General features: G+C 43.6%; 1 long non-coding RNA gene across 1 annotated transcript; it reads right to left on the reverse strand.

Annotated features, from left to right (window-relative positions):
- Nucleotides 1-1,032: 1,032 nt before the first annotated feature.
- LOC144145040 (uncharacterized) lies at nt 1,033-9,480 on the reverse strand. The gene is made up of 3 exons (XR_013317405.1): nt 9,364-9,480; nt 7,923-8,051; nt 1,033-1,223 (listed from the first exon to the last, which is right to left on the reverse strand). It is a non-coding gene; the product is annotated as an uncharacterized LOC144145040 (long non-coding RNA).
- Nucleotides 9,481-14,072: the final 4,592 nt, after the last annotated feature.

The raw sequence follows: 14,072 nt of genomic DNA on the forward strand, positions 1-14,072 counted from the left end.
TTTTCTTTTGTAGAAATAAATGTCAATCGTATCGCTTCTCAGCTCACTTAGGCAGATACGTTGTAATATGTACATGGTTGCCTCTACCTAAGGTACAAATGCGGGCTTTTTTTCGCGCGACATTACCAAGTTTTACAGCTGCCTCTAAACTAGTAATACTTGCGCATGACATCTTTTGCCGCCAACAGTATATCATACACGCTGTGCGCGCCGGCGTCTTAATAGAAGTTCTAGAAGAGGCTGCATCAATATCGCAGCAACGCGCACCATCCCCATAATCTGGGCACGAAGACGGAGTACCATACGGCAAGTGCCATGCACCTGATTTCGGCATGGGATCTTGAACAGTGCTCCGCCCTCTTTGGGGTACTTGGTAATACGTACAGGCGAGCCCGCTTATAACTAACACAACGGGAAACCGAAATCACTTCGTTATATCCGCTTTTCGCTATATCTGGAAAGAAAATCTATGTATATTAATGGTAACGGGAAATGAAGATTTGTTCGTTATAACCGCTATATCGTTAAAACCGGGTTCGCTATAAGTGGGCTATACTGTACTAAGAAAAAACAGTAAGTTAATGCTCTGTCTTTACGAGCTGCGTATACTTCAAGAAGATTTTTACACGCACGCATGTGCTCATATACGCAGGGAGCCATTCGCGTCGTACTGGGAGCCTAGAATTTCTGAAAATACTATGCGCGGCTGGCTACTTGTGGCATATCACCTAGGCACTACTGACAGAACACATGAACAATTTAGCTCTCCTTAATCCTGTTTATGGAGTATTTGTGATCAGTGGCTGCGATGCTCACTAACATCATGCAGCGAAGCAACGTGGCTCACAGGATTAACAAGAACGCTGGAGTCACCAGGCTTCCTCATTCCTAAGCATATTTAGAACTCCACAGAAATTAACACATGCCGTCTTACTTGAATTAAGTAGGTATATTCCAATTCGGTGTGCTTCGAAGATCAGTCGCGTGTAACTGAGCTCAGTTTTGAAGAAAAAAAAAACATTGCGCAAAGAACGCCCAGAACAAGTTTTTTATTCCATTCGGGGAAACTGACGTTGACAGCCAGTGGCACAGAACCACTTCGTAATTTTCTCAAAGCTGTGTTCAAGCAATTCGTCGTTCTGCATATTTATATCGAGTGAGGACTTCTTTTTGTTCTTCAATCGACCGTTTTCGAAGTTCATGCGCCATCACGGGCCTCAGCTCTGCAAAGAAAAAAATCAGAGAGTTAGAAATCCTTTTCCATCTTTGCTCTTGGAATGATTAACACATATAAATTAAATTTGTATGCGTACAATTTCAGTCTAATGTGAGCGGTGAAATTGCACTCGACCGAATAATTGTCAAGTGAAACAACGAGATAAAATCCCGTTACTCGTGGTGACTGTTATTGTGCAGGCTACTTAGTACATATACAAGGTGTTAAATATTGAAGTTTCTGGTAAGACGTTTTTTTTTTTGAGAGCCTGGAGATTTTAAATAAGTTTACATCATGGAAGAAGAGAAGCCGGTGCAAAGCTTCTGGTGCAAACTATTGACAGGAGGCCAGCTGCAATACTGATGTGCGTTAGCGAGAACACATGCACGCAAGAAATATGTACCCGTAGCTCGGCAATGGTCATTTACCGCCCAGCCTGAGAAAGTGGCATTAGGGTTTGAAAATACCACCATTGTTTCACTAAATGATTGACGTAACCCAGTTACTTATGGTAAATTTGTGTACATGCATTAAGTGATGTACTACTGCATTGTCAATTCTGGCAAGATTTGCGTTGTCGGAAAGAGGGTACTCAAGAAGAACGGTTCCTTATTCTTTGGTTCCTTTTTCTACAACGTACGTCTATCAGCAAATGTCTTTAACTGTCGCCTTGCCTGTATAGGTAACTTGATCACACCAAAGTACCACATTGCCCGAGAAATCATTTGTGCCGCTGGGCATGACAACTTGTCTCGGCAAGGGATATTGTAAGTGGTCAGTCTTTGCCACAGTTTACAGAATTTCCAAATCATTGTACTTTTTGTAAGAGCTTATATCCCCATGAATTATAGGTGTGTAACTACCGGCAACACCGAAGCAATGATACAGGGGCAATTTCGGAGTTTTCTGGCGGCAATATTCGTAATAACTGATAACTGCACACCTTAAGTAGTATTTTGAAAAACGTTTTGGCTTGGGAAGCTCTGCAACCGCCCAATTCGCACCAGCCACAGAAGCATCGCTTTCTAGCAGACTGTACTATCTGACATCATTTCGTTGATAGAACCCCTCAGCCAGTGCGTACTACCATCCGCGCTGCAAGCTGCCCCCGTTGACGCCATGTCATCGGTATAGTACTGCATCAGTACCAATGCTAGACCGAAAATGCACAATTACTTTTACGGGAAGCACCTGCCGGGCTGCCAAACGGGCGACTTTAACAGTTCTCTTCCAGACATTCTGAATTCCGTATATCACGCACTTTATTCGGTAGAATTGTGCAAACCGCCCGCAGATTTTTGGTTGTAGCAAGGTATATGGCTATAGCAAATGGGATAGCCGGAAATGGACGTAGAGTATCCCGTATGTGGAGCATAAAAATGAAATAGACTTCATATTATGCGATAACCCTGTCGTTGTGCAGGATGTGGAAGTGCTCGGATGGTTTAGGTGTAGTGGTCATCGTAAGCGAAGATCTCGAATTAGACTAGATTAGAGGGGGGGAGCATAAAAAGCCAGTACAAAAGAAGTCGATCAAAGAGCTAACAAGGAGACGGAAATTTCAACAATTCAGGATCGCGCAGCAAAACTGATATTCAGCTCTAACCGAGAAAGCAGCCTTTACGACACAGGAAGCCAGCGACAATCTTACACGAATTTCCACGGAGAGTGCAGTAGAAGTCGGAGGTTAGACAGAATACCGGTAACTTTCCCCGGAGACGAAAAATTTAATTAGGAAACGCCAAATCATGACATTATCCACCCCAGCTGACAGAACAGAACTAGCGGAGCTTTTGAAGTTAATCAATAAGTGTTACAGAGCTGACATACGCAAGTATTTTCGAATGCATATCTGTCACCTCCTTATATGGTTTTCACCAAGAACAGCTTAAGCTTCCAAACACAAAATTCATTTACCGCAGACAATAATTAGAATACCAAATTTCCTTTCTTTTAAATATGGTAGGGATGCAAGCAGATTTTAAAGAGACGATATCGAATCACACATTTAAAGCTTTAATAATAAAAGATAACGTTCAGTGTACCTAATTTGTCTCTACGCCTTGTATCTACTTCACATAGGCCGACTAGTTCCTGTGCTCGCAAGTAAAACTGGTATTTTTGTGGTCATAATTTCGTGCGCTTATCCTGATCTTACCTAATAATTAAAATGACGTTTTGTTATGTGCCTTTATTTTCAATATGCAGCGGTGTAGTTTTGTCCTGTTTAGAGTGTGGCTGTAATTAAATCAATTTTCTTGAAATAAATTTGCCTAACACGTTCTGCTTTGAGAATTCATTGCCATGTTTTGTTTTGTTTGTATAAAAATGTACCTGCGTGACAACTGTACACCGAGAAAAGGCCTCTCTCAGGGTAGCCGCCTTTTGCCTTCCTCTGGTTTTTTATTCAAAAATTAAAGTTCAAATAAATTCAATTCAATTCAATTAAAGTAAATTTCGATAGCAGTAACTCGAATATGCATTACGGTATGCCTATTTTTACGAATCAAGATGTTGGACGTGGCCGTCTGATACAAATCTTGATTTCAAATTTATTTAAGGCCTGGAATGCCTCTCTGATTTGGCATTTGAACCGTCGTATTATTCTACTTTCTAATTGCCTCATTTGCAAGAGTTGGCGTGTTGTCGTGAACACGCTTTCAAAATGCACAACCGAATACAATTTTCGACCGAAATCCACTTTTGCTTATTATAAAGCTGGTCCCAGTGGAAAGATAGCTCGTGTTTTGGTGTTCTCAGGGGTATAGAGTTGACGAATGATTTGCAGAATAAAAGTCCAATACTAGGTCTACAAAATTCCGAATATTTTATTTTGTGTTCCAATACTAGCCATGTACAAAAGTACTTCGAGGCTCAGTAGTGGTCGTCAAAAACCCCTCGTAAATACAAAGAATATTGTGTGCCGTGAAAGCACGTTGTTATAGACATCAAAGATCGTAGTGTCGCATTTAACAACCTTAGAACGTCAATTACTTTATTATACAATCAACGCTTTTGATACACAGCTATTTGATGTGTTAAACCTTTTGAACAATGCCTCTGATTCGCTTCTAAACCACTTTTTTATAGAAAATATGTGGATTCATTTGGGATGTCTATTTATATTTTTAAACCACAAGAAAGCCTTGAAGCTCCCGCTAAAAAGTTTTCAAGTTTCCAGCGTTGGCGCGAAAGCTTTGATACGATTCCTCTGAAACAGTTTCTGCACTATCGGTCATGGCATATCTGCATAACGTTTTCTGAACAAACACCTTCAAAAAGAACGCAAGTATTTTTACTGATGGAGCAGAAGGAGGAATATTGCGGTGAATACGACAAACCAGAAATTAAAATACTGAATTGATTCTTTTTAAAACTGGTTAGGCAATGTAGTTTTTGGTGAAAACTGTCTAAAATGTCGTTTTATTTTACTGCCTAAAAGGCGCAGATGTGGGCCTACACGTTAGGACTTTAAGATACAGGGTGTTGGGTTACTGGCCACTGTGGCGCTGGAGGTAACAGCGCCGAGGACCGAAGTTTCGCCGCGACTGTCGCGGAAGGCTCAACAGAAGTAGATAACTTCCAGTACCTAATGTCGTTGGCCCTTTCAAACGTAACAGCTTCGACGAAACTAAACGTATGAGACAAGCTAAGAACAAATCGCCCGCAATAAAACCCATCTTATGGGAACACACATCAAGAAAAAATTCCCTCGCACTTCCCCGAGGGGGAGAGTGTATAAGTGCGAATGCATGGTTGTTGATTGCGCGGTTACGGTGGACATCGTGATCTTGGAGTTGAGAGGAGGCGCCCAACACCCGCAGTCACTGAGCGGAGAGAGGAGGAGGAGAGCCGCGCCCGCCGTTACGGCGAGGGCTACACGAGCGCCCTCACGCGTCGGAAAGCGGAGCGCCCGCTACGCGAGCGAGAGCTCTCCCGCCCGAAGTGGAGAGGAGGCGCCCAACACCCGCAGTCACTGAGCGGAGAGAGGAGGAGGAGAGTAGCGCGCGCCCATCTCCCCCCGTTGCTAGGGAAGACGAGGAGGAAGACGAGGAGCGCGCGTACCCGCAGCTGTTGCTATGCGGACGACGGCGGCGGTCGATTCAGGCTCGCTTAAGAAGTGCATTCGCACTTAAAAAAACATGTGTGCAAGAAGTTATTGGCAGATTCTAAATAAGGCGCATAGGTGCGTCGCAGTCGAATATTCTCACTGGTATGCAGGAACGAGTACTCCGAAGACCTGTGGTACAACCACGCAATTGCATAATGATCTTAAGCCGTAGTAGCTTATTGTAGCATCATGCCGAAGTAACCATGCGGAGAGATTGAGCACCAACTGTCTTTAAACCTATTATATGGTACGACTTTCGACACTCTTTTTTTGAAAACCAGCCATTCTTGTAGTCGGAAAGGTATGCTAAATTGTGTTCGGCGATGTTAAACTTTTTCGTAAGACTAAATGACCCTCATTACTTCAGCCTGTTTCACTATGTTCAGGGTGGCGTAATGGTTATCGCGTCGGCGCAAAAGGCAGGCGGTCATTGCTTTTAGATTTCGTTGGGTCAATAATGTCACCCCTAAACCACTGGCTTCCGATAACACGTGGCCATATGAACGCATGAGTTTTCGTTTTGAGAGACCCGAATAATTTATTTGAGGTGTTTAACGCTACTCTTGTGCCTTAAAATGAATATCCGCATCATCATCATACGTGTTGTCATTCTGGACTCATGGCTGCTCGGCGGTGTTTCTTTTCACAGCGAAGCTGTTTAGAAAATCCCTATTTTACGTGTCCGCAGTTAAAAGTACAAAAAAATTTCCGATCGCGAGCACGTGTGCGCGGTCTTCAGCGAGAGCTCCCGGAAGCTAACAAAACTAAGAAAATGGGCACCAGTAATGCCTGCGTATTTCGCGACGGCCTCCAGCGTCCTCTGCACACTTTTATCAACTCAAGCATACCCACTTAGGGAGATTGCTCATGATTGGCCAAAATAAACTCTAGCGTTCGCCGTAATCGTGGCAACCTTTGCTCGGAATCAGAAAGACTTCAGCGTTAGCCACAATCGTAGCAATACTTGCTCGGAACAAGGACGACACGTCATAGCTAGCGTACGCCCCTCCAAGTTGATGAACAATATTATCACTTCCATAAAATGAAGGAAGCTCACACTTACACCAGCAATGATGGAGTAACAGTTGTTGCGCCAGTGGAAGCCATCGTTCACATAAATTGTCCTGATGGCCGTTAAAGGAGCAGTGACACAAAAATTTTATATTCCACTATTATTGTTTTTATCGGTGCTTATCGTCTCGCGAACTCAAAACGCCACTTTAAATATATCAGCGCGCAATAATTAATTACATTTACCGGCCTCAAAATTGTTTGTTTCGACTTCCCGCGCTTTCATCCAGAAAGGCGCATATGACAGAATCTGGGTATTACGTCACCGCTTTGTGCGTACGTCAAAACACTGCGGAGACCGGTGGGGGCGTCGCTTCGACCGCGCCGCCGCCGGAGCTGAACGGCTGAGCTGCCTGAAGGTGCTAGGCCTACCACTGCGGCAGAAACTCGATGACCGCTTTCAATAAAAGTCCTGATAGTGACTTCTGTTGCGATTCCAGGCTATATTAACGCTTCCTTTCCCGTGTGTGGAACTTTATTTTTGCCAACAGTGCCTTTCTGGGCAGCGGTTATGCATGTAGCTCTGGCTACGTGCACTCGTTTGTGAATGCGCCGGCGCCCGCTCGCCGCTCGCGGGGCTGCCCGCGTGAAGTGACGTCACGAGTATTTGACGAGCGCTGTCTGGGTCAGTTCTTTTGGCTATCACGGGATAATGTCACGGTGATGTCCATTTGCTGAGTGCCGCTCCGCGTGCTGTTTTGTCGGCGCGATAAATGAGATCCAATTAAAGTATGTTCTTCACGTCGTATGCCGCTCATATTTCAGCCAGGGTATTCTCTTAAGTAAAGGAAGCGAACTGTGCAATATTATTAACGCCGAAAATGGTGTGAATACTCCTTTAAGGTTTCGTACACCTTGACTACTTTCAATGCGCGACCACCCTCAGTTGCTCGCTTCGGGAATACCCTCTGTGTCAAAAGAATACGGTTGAAGGTTATTTTTATAATTAAAAAGAAACACGGACAGCTGCAGCCGGTACGTCTTCATCAAAACGAGAATTCTAGGAGGCATTTATTTGATAATATTGTCACGAAGGCAAGGACGACGCAGTTGTCTTGAAGGCGAAACAAGTTTATTGGAGCGACCTTGTGCTCCCCTAACAACTCAAAAGAATACAGAGGCGGCGAAGCAGCGGTCAACAAAGTGACTTGCGTCGGCGAGCATTGCAGAATCGAATGCCGCGGCGTCTGCTGGGCAGGCGCAAGAGTTTCTGGAACCGTCGATTCGCATCCAGAACATTGTAGATCACAGAAGATTATGCTGGGCTAGCGGCGTTAGGGCGAAACACTCTGCTTATCTGAATGAGATAGCCCGTGCGGCATAAAAATAAAGAATGGAACACGCGCTTCGCATGGGACACAGATAACAGAGCCGGGCGCGGCCGGGCATTAAAAACAAACAATAAATAAACCAGTACATGGTTCGCGGCAATATTGTTGAACAACCTTTTTTTGCGCTGGCATTGAATAGTCGCTTTCTGTGCAAGTACGCGCGTAAATGAGGGTAAGCAAAAAAAACTTTTACCGTTCTTGAGATCATCCAAGCTTCTTCCGCTCGAGTACACGGTAACAGCCGCGCCCGCAAGGTCGTGCCAAGTTACCTTGGACCTTGCTTTTCTACACGACATGACCGTTTTTATAGTGAGTCCTGCAACTAAATGCATTAAACAATTTTATAAATCAAGATACGCAACGAACGCGTTACAACACATTACAGCCTTCACAAAGTTTGTATCCAAAATACCGATCGAGTTTTGGCACCAAATAGTTATGCATACATTACTAGCTTTCCTTTATAAAAGAAACGTAAACGATGTTCAGGTTAGGACTCAACATTAGAATAGCAAGGTACCTTCAGCTTTACGAGTGTGACCGCAGCTTTAAACACCAAAAAATGCCTTTCTTTTCCCATGCGATAGAAAACAACTGGTGTGGCACCACATACAGCGCGAATAAATAATTTTGAAATTGTAATGTTCACCGACTGCCACAATGTTAGGGTGATGGTGATGGAGGGCAAGGAACGGAACGTGGACGGGAGGGTGGGAGGACGTCTGGAGAGCCCCACCTTCTGTATGCGTCACGTTCGCAGAGCCTAATACAAGACACATGAAAACTTTGAACGTTTCTCTCGCATTCTTCATATGGCCTAACAAAAAATCAGCAACAATACCAAGTACAATAACAAAAAAATGCCACAAGCCCCCAGATCGTTTTAACCGACGTATGTCGCGACAAAAACTTCGCGTTGTGTAGGTTCCCAACCTACGAGTGGTATGCGCCAATTTACCTTTTTTAAGCAGTCAAACATATTTTGTGTGCCATGCTCCGACCACGTTTTGCACCACCAATCTACACTTTAATGTCCCCTATACATGCCACATTTTCCACTAACACAGATAATAGGGCACTTGCATAAAACATGTAACATCGCCTGCTCTTTTGCACAAGAGTTTCGTAAGTACATAATGACTTTTGAAAAGGCTTTAAGCAGTGTAGTATCCTTCATCCCAGTCATTGTGTTTGATTGGCAATACCCCGAGTTTCCTGCAGTTGTCTAGTCGTCCACAGAAATGGGAATGGCTGTAATCATGAATGATGCAGAGATTCAAATGTACAGTATAATATATGGCAATTTGCAGTCCTGCTCTGACTTTTGTACACCCTTGAAAACTTCTAGTTTCTTTGTACCGGCAGCACCAGGTGTTCATTCCTTACACCCACCACCAAGATATGCACGACATAAATATTGGCCACCATTTCAATACACGCCTTACCCATGTGTCTGGACACGATTGCACCATGTAGCTTCAATAAAACGTTTTCGGGAGGGTTTACTTCAAGACATAACTTTAACGATGAAAGTCTTGTCTATGAAGCATTTTTACCCGATACTTATTTCAGAGTTGGGCTGGGCTTAAGTTATCTCTAAAACCGCTAAATCTCCGCTATCAACAGCAACTTACCAATTGTGAGGACGAAAAGAAAAGTAAACCTCATACTGCTCGCTGTGCAACTTCGTCGGTTTCAGAAGCAGCAAATCAAGTGTTAAGAATCTTGGAACATGCGGCCTTTTTATTTCTAATGGAAGTTATTTTGCAGTCGTAACAGCTTTATAGGCTTCATGCAAGGAACGTACTCGAGCGTTCTACAATTCTTCACTTGAACCCTAGCAATGACGTTTTTATTTTTCGAGTTCCGAGAACAGCTTTGATGATATTCACCCGTTTGGCTGAAAATAAGCAAACAATTTAAGGGCTGCGGGCCAATAACTTGGTCGCCGGTATGAAATGCATTATACTCTGTCTTCTTTTTTTGAGCTTCGTGTTCACAGCCCACAGATGAATAACCACCAAAAAGAACAAGGCACGGGTGCTTTGGCAAACCGCTTGTTACAGAGAGAGCGCAACAATAGAGCCTCAGCTTTTCAATAATGAACAAGCCAGAGAACGAGTCAGCGCTATGTATTTTTTTTTCCTTTTTTTGGACTATTGGACATGTTTTCTCATACTACTTGAATTTTCATGTTTTGTTTACCTGTTTGCAAGGCTTCAAAAAGGAATATCATTACCTCAAAAAGGTGTCTCAGCATTCGCATGGTAACCTGGGGAAGGGCAACACCACGCTACGTTTTGATATAAAATATACCTGTGCGACGAAGAAGAACGTGTACACAGAGAAGGAACAGTACAAGGAACCGGACGGTGAAAAACGTTTAGAGGTATAGAAGGGAATTGAGGGAAAGACATCGTAAACCGGGAGGCGAAGATAAAGTGAAAATTCGGAAGGGAAAGATATGAGGTAGAGCAGGAATCGGAAAGCGAGAGCATTGAGAATGAAGCGGTGATAAGGTTTGGAGGAGCAAGAAGGAACACAAGGTAATAGGAATCAAGCAGTTCAAGAAGCGGACCAGTAAGTTAACTAGGGGATGTGTGTTGACAACATAAGACGGGACCGGAAGTGGGAGGACAAGATAAGTGGTGCTGAAACGGGAAGAGAAGATGGGGGCAAGCTACCACGTTGAAAAGAGGCACAAATTGACATATAGCTACTGTGGAAGTGAGAAGGTTGGGGAAATTGGGAGGGACCAATAAAGGCCTATTTAAGGAGAAATGGAGCAGCATAACCACAGCCCACAGTTATGTTGTGTAAACGAGGACTTCAGAACCCGAGGGTGAGTAAACGATGGGGAGGGCAGTAAGGGAAGAAAGGAAGAGCGGAAATGTACGATGCAGTTGCGGATAGTACCGGCAGAAGGAAAGAGCAACGAGGAGATAAATTTAGCAGAATTAAAAGTGGAGAAAGGGAGGAGTAGTTATTGCATGAATTAGACGATCTCACATCGCAAAGCTGTTCTGGACGATGTAGGCTTTCTCGTGATGAAAGAAGCACATACGCGACTGGTTTTCCGTGAATTTTTTCTCTTTCATTCAACGTGCAGGCTGTTCTCTTGGTACGATAAACTGCGATGTGCGCAGAGACTAGCCAAAGAATGCTGCAACAGCTCATTGTCCAGGTGACCTCACAGAATTGATTATAGGATTCCGTAGTGCGTAGCAGATGTGGATCGCTTATAAGAATTTTAGCAGTAAAAAAACTTGCAATAGCAGTTTGTATATACGTATGATTACAGGGGTTGCTGCTTTTGTTATGACATTCTTTATTGAGGGGTTTGTCCAGTGACATTTCCTTACGTTGCAACCATTGTCCGTTATTCAATTGGTGGATGAAATTTTGAAAAATTGGGGGGATGAAATTTTGGGGATGAAACTTCCGATGAAATTTGGATGGAAAGTGGTCTGTCATGCAGCAATATTGCTCTCACTAACTTTAAGCGTTTTTGGGGTACGCTCTTAATCATGTATAAATGGTACTGTAATATTATTTACCGTACGTAAAAAATGTATAAATCGCATTTTAGGAGAGGAAAATTAGTGCTTCCAGACCACTTTAAATTCATTATAAACGTTTTTACAAGCTCTAACAGTTTTTACGAGGTAATTAGACTGCATTTTGTAACATTTACCTGATATTTTAGTCACGCTTTCAATGTAAGGTAACGACCCGCTTAAATGTATAATTGCGGCAATTAAAGCCTATTCATTCAAGAAGCCTATTCATGAAAAATATACAGAAAATACAGAGAAGAAATGTATTCTGTGGAGAGTCGCTCAAATTATCAGCAGTAGTAATGAGAGTATGTGGTTCTTGCTAAATTTCTTCGCTTCACAGCTGCATTGTCAAGCTACGCAAAAAATTTATTTTATTTCGCGATTCAGTCGCGCGCTCATGCCACCCATTTTTCTGGGCCTTATTTAACTTAATAACAGTTATTATCACATGTATTTTCGTCCAGTCGACAACATGGTTGCTGCTAGACAATGCCGTTGTGCGGTTTACTCGAAGCAACAGGCTGTGGCCCATCAGCAAACAACAAATATTCAGCGAAGGACTGAAACCAGCCGTCGGCCACGCGAAGAATTTAGCTGAGGCTCTTGTCGGGAAAAAAAGGTGCAGGGTTTGGTTTTTATTTCAATTCATTTCCTGTCATTTCATTTCTTTTGCTGACCCTTTAAAGGCACCAGCGCATTATATAAAGGGCGACTTGGAACGGTGTTAATCACGCACTAAAAACAAGAAAAGAACGATAAACAATACAAACCTACACATGATTAATGGGAAAAAAGTGCACTTGTTCCGGGGAACGCATAACCGGATGTTTATCAAATAAAGACAGAGCTATGACAATCATGCAACACAATCACCACAGAAGCTTAGTTGTTGTGTGTTCCCGTGGTGCAGTGCATGCGCTTGCTAACCAGGAAAAACGCGCGCTCTCCGTGTTTTTTTCAACTTCTGTGAATTGCGACGGCAGGTGTCACTGCGCTCCTCCCTCGGCTTTCATTCGGACGGAGACCATTTTACAGCAAAATTGACGGCGGTATTATCCGTTATCTGAAGACGGCGGCTGTGGCGACGCCTGCCAGCTCTCTCTCTTTCGTAATTACTAGGGTTAAAATAAGCTTTACTTTAAAATCAGTGCGTCGATCCGGAAAACATATCGGTTGGGTTAAGGGTCTGGTTTGGGGGAATTCGTTTCGTACCGGTTCCGTTCGAGCTCGAATAAATCACCACCCGCATCGGTTCCCAAACCGTTTCGCATGCTTGAACTGGTCCGCGGACACGTTCGATGAGTGAAAATAATAAAGAAGTTCCAAAAAAATGTTTTGAGGTTTCAGGCCACCGTGAAAACTGGGTACATTTCTGGTGAATTCAAAATATTGATTGTTACCAATAAACGTAGTGCAATTTTATGAGCAAAGTGAGGAATTAGCACAGGCATTTAAAATAATACATGAAGTAGTGACAATGCACCAGCTACTTTGTCGCTCGGCCCTTAAGATATCGCATGGACATCTTAAATCCAACAAAAGTCAGTCATATCTCTCTGTGGGATACACGTTCGCTGTCTTCCTACTTTTTGTTGAAATCGCGATCTCCTCTCGGCAATCCCCCGTCACTGTGAACGTCGCACCCCTAAAGCCAGTCTCGGGTACCACCGAGCCACTGTCGTACATTGGCAGTGGAGATGTTGAAACCCCAGGGGCTTACTTTTTTCATCAGCTGTAGCGTAACAAAATTAATCCTACAGCATCCAGGTAAGTGCTACCTAAGAATTCCATTGTTTGGCCAGCTAGGATAATTTGTAGCTGCCCCATACTGAACGGAGTGAGCCCAATTTAGTTAAAGGTAAGTTCTACTTACCATGAGTCCGTCACTAATATTTTGATCACTGTGATGCATTTTGGGAGAGCTATTACGGATGTGTGCGTCTGTACGAATACGTTTTCGTTACACCTGACTATTACCCCCGTCCGGTCCACAAAGCTGCAGAATATTATAACTTATTATGTGATTACAAACAAAAGCGCGATTAACCTCTCGATGTTGTGGTGCCTTAAGGTAATGGAAACGGAAAGGAAGTGAACTGGGGATATTACGGAGCTCCCCAGCGAATTTACCAGCATACTACCTAGGCAGTAGAGGAAGCGTAGTGCGAAGGACTCGTAAAGTGCGAGACGGAATTTTTTTGAGGAAGCCCACTTTAATTTGTCGACAACGGTTTTGCCCCTCCTCGGAACCAGTAGTAGCAGCAGCAGAGCACCGAGTTTCACTAGTCAGTGAAGCGCATATCTGAAAAAGGCATCCCAGGAAAGACAACACAGCAGAAAAAGCGCAGAAGAAGTACACCCCTGGCCAATTAAATATTGCGGGACCGGCCTGCTCTTCTGTATGGGTCGTCTGCTTCTTCAGTGCCGTTTTTATCCAAGTCGAAATAGGTAGCGCCTTCTTAGTCGGGGGATAAATTTTCTGCAAAAGCAGAAAGTGTGTGCCGTAAGCTACCAGCTTGCTCTGCTATCATTTTTTGGTTCGGCTAAAAAGCGCCAAGTTACCCGCTCACGCGTCCCGACAAACTGGCTATTATACCAAGCCCCACGGCGCTCGCTGCATTCATCGTAAGGACACATTCGAATATGCTTAAAGGTTGACAAAGGAAGGTAAGTCTTTCACAAAGGAAGGAAAGGAAAAACTAAATTTCTTCCGTTTATGTGATTTACGTCAACGATTGTTCAACGCCGCAATAAAGAGCATACAATTTTCTGTGTGGGAACTC

The sequence above is a fragment of the Haemaphysalis longicornis genome, unplaced genomic scaffold (assembly GCF_048455015.1).
Source record: "Haemaphysalis longicornis isolate Haplotype H1 unplaced genomic scaffold, Haemaphysalis longicornis Haplotype H1 scaffold_7, whole genome shotgun sequence".
Lineage (NCBI taxonomy): Eukaryota > Metazoa > Arthropoda > Arachnida > Ixodida > Ixodidae > Haemaphysalis > Haemaphysalis longicornis.